This window comes from Ipomoea triloba, chromosome 13 (genome assembly GCF_003576645.1).
Source record: "Ipomoea triloba cultivar NCNSP0323 chromosome 13, ASM357664v1".
Taxonomy (NCBI): Eukaryota; Viridiplantae; Streptophyta; class Magnoliopsida; order Solanales; family Convolvulaceae; genus Ipomoea; species Ipomoea triloba.
This window is the reverse complement of record NC_044928.1, coordinates 21695850-21705850: the sequence shown is the minus strand read 5'-3', so window position 1 is coordinate 21705850 and position 10001 is coordinate 21695850. Positions and strand designations below refer to the sequence as shown.

General features: G+C 31.4%; 1 non-coding gene across 1 annotated transcript; it reads left to right on the top strand.

Annotated features, from left to right (window-relative positions):
* Window positions 1-2342: 2342 nt before the first annotated feature.
* Window positions 2343-2424, top strand: TRNAS-AGA. Its single transcript has one exon. It is a non-coding gene; the product is annotated as a tRNA-Ser (tRNA).
* Window positions 2425-10001: the final 7577 nt, after the last annotated feature.

The following is a 10001-nucleotide window of genomic DNA, read 5'->3' as shown; positions in this document are numbered from 1 at the left end:
TTTTTTTTTTTTTTTTTTTTTTTTTTTTTTTTTTTTTTTTTTTTTTTTTTTTTTTTTTTTTTTTTTTTTTTTTTTTTTTTTTTTTTTTTTTTTTTCTTTCTGTGATGAAGCCTATTTGTATTAAACTAATTATATATATCATGGATTGAATTTACTATTTTATATCGAGTGATACTTATTTTGTATGCATAAGATTTTTGATAGAACATTGTGGCGGATACTATTATGTAATATAGAAATATTATATTATATTTTAATATTAAATACGACACAATTGACATATAATTGTGACAAATAAAAATATATTTTAAAAATTTGTGACATACTACACCTACAAACATATAACAAGTGCGATATACGATTTACCGAATGACATTAAAATTAATAAAATTGTGACTTATATTTCGACAAAAAATTGGAAACGACGACGGACAAATTAATACAAACGACAAACTAATAAGTTTAATTGCGACGAACAAATGTATTATTTGCGTCACCTCGCGACAAACTAATGCGACTGATTTTGATTACAAATTGCGACAAAATTAAAATATATTGCGACAAAAATATGGTCGTCGGTGATAATAATTAATTGCGACAAACAGTCGCAATTGAGCAATTGCGATTCAACCTGATGCGACAATCACATTTTGTCGCAAAGTATGTCGCAATTTCTCTTTTGCGTCGAAATTGTGACTAATTGCGACGGAACTTGTTCGTCCCTATAGCCATGTTTTTTAGTAGGCCGCGGGTGATATGTATATGTTTGGTTGTGTATTTGAATACCAATGTTGTAAAAATTCCACTTAGGTGCCGGCCAACCATCTAGCGTAACACTATAATGGGTGGTCTAGGCAGCGGACTAGGCCGCTTAGGCGCTGACCGCCTAAGCCTCCTAGACGCCAACTAGGTCTCCTAGGCCGATTAGCTATTGTTCTTTTTTTTAAGAGTTATATATTTCACTCAAAATGACATCGTTTTGCGCGATAACTCTAAATTGTTCAAATTCTATATGTTTTTTATGTTAACATTTAATATTTTAGTATTTACTATTAAAGTATTAAATAATTTATAATTATTAGTCTTAAAAAAATATAAAAAAATATAAAAATAAAAAAATACACTAACACCTAGGCACCAATTAATTGCCGCCTAGGCACTAGGTGCTCCTTGAGCGCCTAGCGATTTTTCATTCATGGTATTTCTACAATAGTGTTTTCTCATATATAGAGTTTTCTCAAATTCCCTTCACTAAATCTTCATATATACTAATTGAAGGAAATTTGAGAAAACTCTATGATATGACCAATATGTCCATCAATAATTTCGAAATTCAAAGTGCACAGTTAATTTTAACTAACATAATATGTTATTTGTGGATTAAAGCTGCCACTTTAAATATAATTAAAGGAAAAATTTTATATAGAGTAATAATTTATGAATTAAATCTACAATATCTGTATAATTAACGGATCAAAACTGCCATTTCATGCATACATATATTACAAAAAGAAAAATTCATAAAAACTTAAGAATAACTAATTGCAAGTAACTACAAATAGAATAAGTCTTTCCTACAAATGTTATTCTTGAAAATTATAAGTTTAAACAAGAAATAAAATAAATCTAAGAATATTATTCCATTCTATATGTTCTAGAAATTGTTAGAAAAATAGCATGAAAATGACTATTTTGTGGTACAAATATAAGTGGGGTCCACTTTGAATTGGGTCATAGTGGATTCGATTTTTTCGTGGTAAGACGAAGAGCTCAGAATGGCAGCCCGATAATAAATAAATGAGACAAGCTAAAGGACTAACAAATAAAACAAAACTAAATATATTTCTAGCAGGACTCAAACCCTGGCGTGTTAACAAGAGAGAGAAGACTTAAACCACTGGACTAGAAGGCGTTTGCTGAGCTAAGAGATACCCTTTAAAGTGAGGGAAGGGTGCTTATTTATATTGTTAAAAGACTTGGTTGACAAATGTATGGCATCTGACAACCTTCATTCTTGGGCACACATGTGTCCCTCACTACTTTGCTTCTAGTGCATTCCATGCATAAGTAAAGTTTCCTATCCTTTAGTACACAAGATCTTAATAGTTTGGGTGGTTCATCTTTGTGTTGTTATGTGGAAGGTTATGTGTTGTTATATCTTTGAACAATGACTTGCTGTTGCGAACAGTAAAGAGTTTATGTATGAAGAAAAATAATTTTTTGAATATAGCTCCTTAAAGATTGCATGGAACTTGAAAAGGGTTGATGGTAAATTGGTAACAACTTCTACCTGTTGTAAATTATTCGGATTTATTTATAAATTTTGAAAATATTGACTAATTGTGGACGTGCTGGAGTGGTTATCGGGCATAACTAGAAATCATGTGGGCTTTGCCCGCGCAGGTTCGAATCCCGCCGTCCACGTTTTATTTTGCCTTGCTAGTTGCTCACGTGTTCCGAACATCAGAAGTATTTACTACCATAGTAACAATTGGTGGATGTGCTGAGTGGATTTTGAGCATGCCTGGAAATCATAGGCAAAGGCCACACAGGTTCGAATCCTGCTGCCGTCCACACTTTATGTATGTTTACCTTGAAATTATTAAAAGACAATTCTTGCCGTCCACACTTTATGTATGTTTACCTTGAAATTATTAAAAGACAATTCTTTACGTTGTAAATGGAGTTATAAACATATATCTACATCAAATTATTCTATCACCACGTATCACATCTCCAAATTTGGTATGATATAATTATTGCTCCATGAACAAAAACAATCAACTAACGTCAAGCTATACCTCCAACATTGTGTGCAATAGGCTGTGTTGGCGCCATGCCCCTCTTCTTCTTCTTTCTTCTTCTTTTTTCTTCTTTAGTACTTGAGCTAATGGAAGATTCAAACTTGTTGAGCCTTCTTATTTGCTCCTGAGGTGGTCCTGCACTTGAGCTAATGGAAGATTCAAACTTGTTTAGCCTTCTGATTTGCTCCTGAGGTTGTCCTGCATTTGAGCTAATGGAAGATTCAAACTTGTTGAGCCTTCTAATCTGCTCCTGAGGTGGTCTGCTGCTACCATTCTTTTTCCCCAGTGGTAGGATTCTTGAAAAGAAGTTCCCACTTGTGGCTTAGTTGGACACTAATATATACCTGATTTGCAATTATACATATCCATTTAGGCAAATGCACCCAATTTTTCCCTTCACATTAAAAGTTATCTATTACTTTAGTACCCTAACTATTGATTTTGTAACTAATTTAGTCCTCTGTTAGGAAAACCGTTAAATGACTACTATTAAATTTGAAGGTAAAATAAAAATTTCAATAGTTGAGAGACCATTTCATGCGTTATTTTAATAGTCGAGGTAAAATAAAAATTTCAATAGTTGAGAGATCATTTCCTGCACTATTTCAATAGTCGAGGGACTAATTTGAGAAGTCACTATTTTGCGAATATTGCTATATTTGAAAATTTTTCTTTATAATTTGTTAACCAAACATGTTGTAATTGTGTGTCAAATTTACACTTTTTTCAATATCAAGATTTTAACTTGGATGGAAATATATGTGTGCGCGCGCGCGCGTTGTTTCATTTAAACTTTTGTTCATTCATAAGTTTTACTAGCTAGCATGCTTAAGTTTTAGTATATCGCGTGAACTTATAACTTGTGGTGTTCCACCATAAACCGATTAACATACATATAAATAAAGAAATATGAAATGACTTTAATCTATGTCATGTTTTTAATGAGCTAGCTTCTTGATTTCATAAAAAATGAGCTAGCTTCTTCAAAATTGGGTGAGAGTGTAATGGCATGTTTGGTTCGCGGAATATGTCTGGAATGGAATAGCATTCCCAGTAATAGGCATATTCCGCTGTTTGGTAATAGAGATTCCGTTCTTAGGAATAGCCTAATATTGTTATTTCCAATTTTACCTCATGGCGTTTTGGGAAAAAAAAATTCTTTTTTTCTCAAAACACTCATATATTATTTTTTTTTAAAAAAAACTTGTAACTAAGAGCAATTAAGACTCCTTAAACGAATGAGCTTTTGGCTTTTTAAGGCTTCCTCGCCCTGTTATTAATTTCAAAAGAGAAGTAATGCTTCTCTTATATAAAGGAGCTCAAATGAGCTCCTCTTCATAAGTTACCAATGTGGGATCAAAAATGCTAATTTGTGTTTTTAAAAAAATTATTTTATATCTAATTTTATTTTGTATTATTATTATTATTATTTCTTTTTTCTTATTATTGTTATTAATATTATTATAAGTTTAGTTTATTATTACATAATAATATTAATATTAATATTAATAATAACATGAATGTTATTATTATTATTATTATTATTATTATTATTATTATTATTATTATTATTACTACTACTACTACTACTACTACATATTTTATAAGGGTATTTATGTCTTTTAAAACATATTTCATTTCTATTCCTTAAACCAACCAAACACTGTAATATAATTCCTAAAGTCTATTCATGAACCAAACAATTGAATACAATTCTTATTCTATTCCTTGCCTATTCCATTCCTTATGGAATAGCATTCCTATTACCTCAAAATTCATTCCGTGAACCAAACGTGCTGTAAGAGCAATAAAGTTGTTGGAATATATATTAAAAGAGTAAGTAGACATGTAATCGTATTGTTAATAATTTGAGTACAAGATTTCGAGCGTTTCCTTGTCTGTCACAGGGGCCTAGTATTTATACTAGACACGACTAATAAGTACAACGTCTAAAATAATAATTATAACAACCTTCTAATAGTTGCAGTGCTCTCATTCAATTTATATATAAGTGTGATGACCCTCCATAACTTATGCTCCTTAATAAGGTGATGCTCTAATAAGTAGAATGAGCATGCATTAAGTGTCTAGACGACCATTACATTTGATCGCCTTTAGTACTCTACTCTCGGGTCTGAGTGGGGTTTAGTATTTTTTTTTATTCATTCATTTGCTTGCTTGCTTATTTATTTATTTATTTATTATTTTTTGTCTAGGATGTTCAATGATTTTTGTTTCCTATTTCCTTTTACCTATTTTTTTTTTAAATTTCCTTTTAGATATCTAATCCCTTTTAAAATTCTAATGACTATATTGCTCTTATTCCACCAATTCATTCTAGCTTCACACTGTTTCTTCTTTAGATGATTCAGGTCGAAAGCTCTTTACTAGATTTCTTTGCATACTTGGATTGAGAAATAAACCGTCCTGACTTAAAACTCTCAAACTCTCAAAATCTTTAAAGTTTAAACCTTTAAATCCCTCAAAACACTCAAAGCCCCAAATCCTTGACGAAATTTTACATTTTCACAATGGAATTCATTCTGTAGACTCCAAGCTAAGCTTGTCCTATTTCATTTTGTGAATAAAATAATCCGTCACAAGTGGTGGCCACGGAAAATGGCAACGGAATTTTACCTCAAAACTCTCAAAACACTTAAATCCTTCCAAACCCATAAAACCCTCAAAACCCCTCTCATCCTCCCATCCTTTTTTTTTTTCCTAACTAGCCAAGGTGAAGTCTCAGCTCGGGTTTTCAATGGACCGAAACTGACTGAGGTTTTTATGCACTGGCCAAGGGTTGGTTTCGGCTAGTCTGGTCGTAGCATAGCCTCGACTGAATACCGACAAAGGCCTAACCTTGGCTAGATAATTTTGGACAAGTTACTAGACCAGACTTAGACTAGAGAGTAGAGCACCAAAGGAGATACGGAGTAAAACATAATGGTCACTTAGGCACTTAATGTAACGTCTTTATACTTATTAGAGCACTGTCTCAGGAGCAGCAGTTATGGAGGGTCATGACAGTTATGAAGGTGAACGCTGCAATCATCAGAAAGTCATTGTACTTATTATTATAGTTGTTGTGGTTATTAGCCATGCTCAATATAAATACTGGGTCCTTGTGATAGACAAGGATATGCTCGAAATCTTGTACTTAATCTATCACAATATGATGAGTTGTCCAAAAAAAAAAGTAAAATTGCATAGTGCATCTATTGATAAAGCAAGAAAACTAAGTCCAAAACTAAAACATAAAATTTAAATTCCTAAATAGTAAAAAGTGAACCCTTAAAAACTAAATTATAAAGTTTAAAAGGTGAACACTAAGTGCAAGTAAGTTTCTCAGTACATTTGGTGCGATAACGCTAGGTGCAATTAATATTGTTGCTAGGTGTACTTTATATTGTTGCTATGTGCACTCTAAAGGAAAACAATAACTACTAAACTCTAAAGTGAAATTTTGAACCAAGTTAATTAAAAAAACTAAACTATAAGCCATAAAAAAACAAAAAACACTAAAACATAAATTATTAGAAAAGGTAGACAATTTCACTACACCTATACATATTATGTGATGTACTCTATGGTGTTGCTAAGTGTACTCCATAGTATTATTACTTGCAATTAATGTTCAAATTATTTACAAAAATGCCACAACATTTTTCCCTCTCCATGCTTTAAAGTCACTAGGTTTTTTCAGAAGGACGACTCTGATTGGTTCCTAGTTCTCTCTTGAGCGCGATTTCTTATTTGATTCGAATCCTAAGTGTATATGTTTGTGTGTGTGCGCGAAAGGTTTATTAATGAAAAAATGACGATTTTAGTCCATTAATTATACCTATAATGTAGAATCAATCCTTGAAATACTATATATACAAATTTTCCCCGTTAATTTTAAGTATGACTAAAGTGGTGGTTTTTATCCACTACTAACAAATCCATTAATATTAACAATACATTTTAAAATTTCAAATTATTGAACGACATATTAGTTATTTTTCATTTATATCATTTTGGAGTAATTGATTACTGAGATTGGCAACTCAATTTTGACCATGGGGTATAGTTAAAACTTCACAATTGTTTTGATTTAAGCAGGGAAAACATCAGAAAATATAATCGATTCAACCAATTTCATCCATTGCGATATATAATATTCGATATTATAATTTATATAATTATATATTGATCTAAATATTATTAAAATATTATAATAAATCCATTCCGTGCAATACACGAGCGAAAATACTAGTAAAATATAAAAGGACTTAATTAGCATTTCCCGCTAAATATAAAATTTTATGTTATCCGGAATAGTTCGTGACGGTTATAAACTGCCACTAAACATTGTGTCATTTAACAACAACTAAAATATATCTCGAATAATTGACTAGGAACAGTTTTCAGCAATTGTCCAAAATCGCCGTAAATGAGCTCACGACCCTGACAATTGACATAGACAACGTTTTACGGCAAATTATAGCACCACGGTGCACATAGCAATTTACACCCGTACGTAAACGACGTCGTTTTGAGTATTGTAAATTAATCGTCTCTTTCTTTGGAAATCACGTTTCTCGTTTCGGCGGTCTGTGTATTTATGTTAATATTTTGTGTATTCTAGGTAATCGTTCTGTGTATTCCAGGCAATCATTCTGTGTATTCTATGCAGCCGTTCTGTGTATTCATGTTAGTAACACATGTTGTGATGTGTTTGTGCATTCGAATGTTTAGGATGATGCGTTCTGTGTATTTTGTGTCAATATTCTGTGTATTCATGTTATTAACACATGTTGTGATATGTTTGTGCATTCGAATGTTAAGAGGATGAGTTCTGTGTATTTTGTGTCAATATTATGTATTCTGGGCAAATATTCTGTGTATTCTAGGCAAACGTTCTATGTATTCTAGATAATGATTATGTGTATTATAGATAATGAATTCCCTAGAGTCATTCGCGTCTGCGTCCACTAACATCTGTGTATTTTGTGTCAATATTTTGTGTATTCTGGGCAAACATTTTGTGTATTCTAGATAATGATTATGTGTATTATAGATAATGAATTCCCTAAAGTCATTCGCGTCCGCGTCCACTAACATCGAAACGACGTCGTTTACGTTCGTGGTGCACATTGCTATGTGCACCGTGGTGTAGGGTATAACGATTGACGTTTCACAAACTGTTGTTTTTTTTTTAATCACTACAATCTAATCTTATCTATAATATAATTGTTACATATAATATGTCAACCATTGATTTGAAATGCGATTCGAACATGTGATCTTGCATTTAAAATCTTCTAACTGCAGTTTTGAATCTCCCTTTAATTCAAATAAATAAATAATTAATGAAAATAAAATAAAATAAATTCTTGTGGCGCATCTCGATTGTAGCCTTGATTTTACCATTTTTGGTTGCTCTAATAGCGGAAATTATATCGTGGACCGCGGTCCACAATCCAACCAAAACGACGTCGTGATTAATGAAAACAGACAGATGAAACGGCCTCCGTTCCGTGCCATTCACTTTTAGTTTATATACACTGCAGTTACATTTCAATACAACTGTAGTTACATTTCAACACAACTGCAGTTATATTTCGATATAACTACAGTTTCATTCGATAATATAAGAACACAAATGCGAAACTGTTATTTAGTATCAGTTCATATACACTGCATTACATTTCAACACAACTACAGTTACATTTTGATATAACTACAGTTTAATTTGATAACATAAAACACAAATGTGAAACTGTTATTCAGTATCAGTTCATATACACTGCAGTTATATTTCAACACAACTACAGTTACATTTCGATAATATAAAAACAAATGTAAGGCAGTATCTTTCCGTAACGGTAGTATCAATTACGGAGCTCCGTTTCTCACTTACTGAAACGACGTCGTTTTGTGACCACGGTCCACGGTATAACGACTGCTCTAACAATATGAAAAGACTGATGATTGTTGTTGCATGTTATGAGTATCGATCTCAGCATTCTAGAACTGAAATTGGGTGTACTTTTCATGACCACTCAATCCGATCCGGTGCAATTATTGGATGCCATTTTGCTAATCTTGGCTTCGCTCTCTAGCTAGCTAGCTTTTCCAGGTGTATGATCTTGCACAAATTAAATCTGAATGGACATCTAGATGGGAGAGTGCTATCCTAGCCGATTGAATTTGTTAACGTGTTTTCTTGACAACTAGCTTGCATGATCCGTCATTTTTTCTTAGTTGGTACGATATGAATATATGATAATAACGAATAATTAATAATAGAAGATTATGATCGTCCTATACCATATTCGATAGAGGTGGGCTTTATTTTAGATATCCAAAAATTCAAAGAAATAACAAATTAACTAAGGGTCCTTTTTAAAATTCATAAAATTATTTTTTTAAAAAAAGTGACTTATTTTTCAAAAAATATTCATATTTTAAAGTGGTTGGTTGAAATTAAGAAACCTATAACTTTCTATTTCGTAGAAAATTAGACAACTGCATTTTCTTATTTAGTTCATTTTTTAAAAAGAAATATTAAAACTAATACATTATTTAAATATTTTTGTAAAAAATTATAATTAATTTATAAATTATAATATTAACTAGAAAAACCAATAATAAATAATACTCCATATTTTATAACTACATATTAGAATTAAATACATTTAAATTGTGGCTCAATATCATAAAACTAAATGGCTGATAAGGGTCAAATAGACCCTCAAACTATATCTTATTGTGCAATTAGGCCATTCAACTTCAAAAAACTCCAATTAGGCTCTCAGACTTGTTATTTTGGAGCAAATAAACTCTCAAACTTATTTATGACCTATAATAGCAGGTCAAATATATTTTCGGCGAACCTCCGACCACATCACAGCAACAATAATTAATTCATTCATATATGTTCGCTTCGGGTAAAAATAATCAACCCAAAGACAATCAATGTTCCACTATGGGATTCAATCCTGTGACCACCCATTTGAAATGGTAACAAAAGTGTTATTACACTACATAGTAATTGACATCATCTAACATATAATAATTGAAAGAAATAGCAAATTAACTAACAGTCCATTTGAAAACTCAGAAAAATATTTACAAAAAGTGAATTATTTGTTTTTAAAATATTTATATTTTCAAGTGTTTGGTTGAAATTAAGAAATCGATCTTTTTCTATTA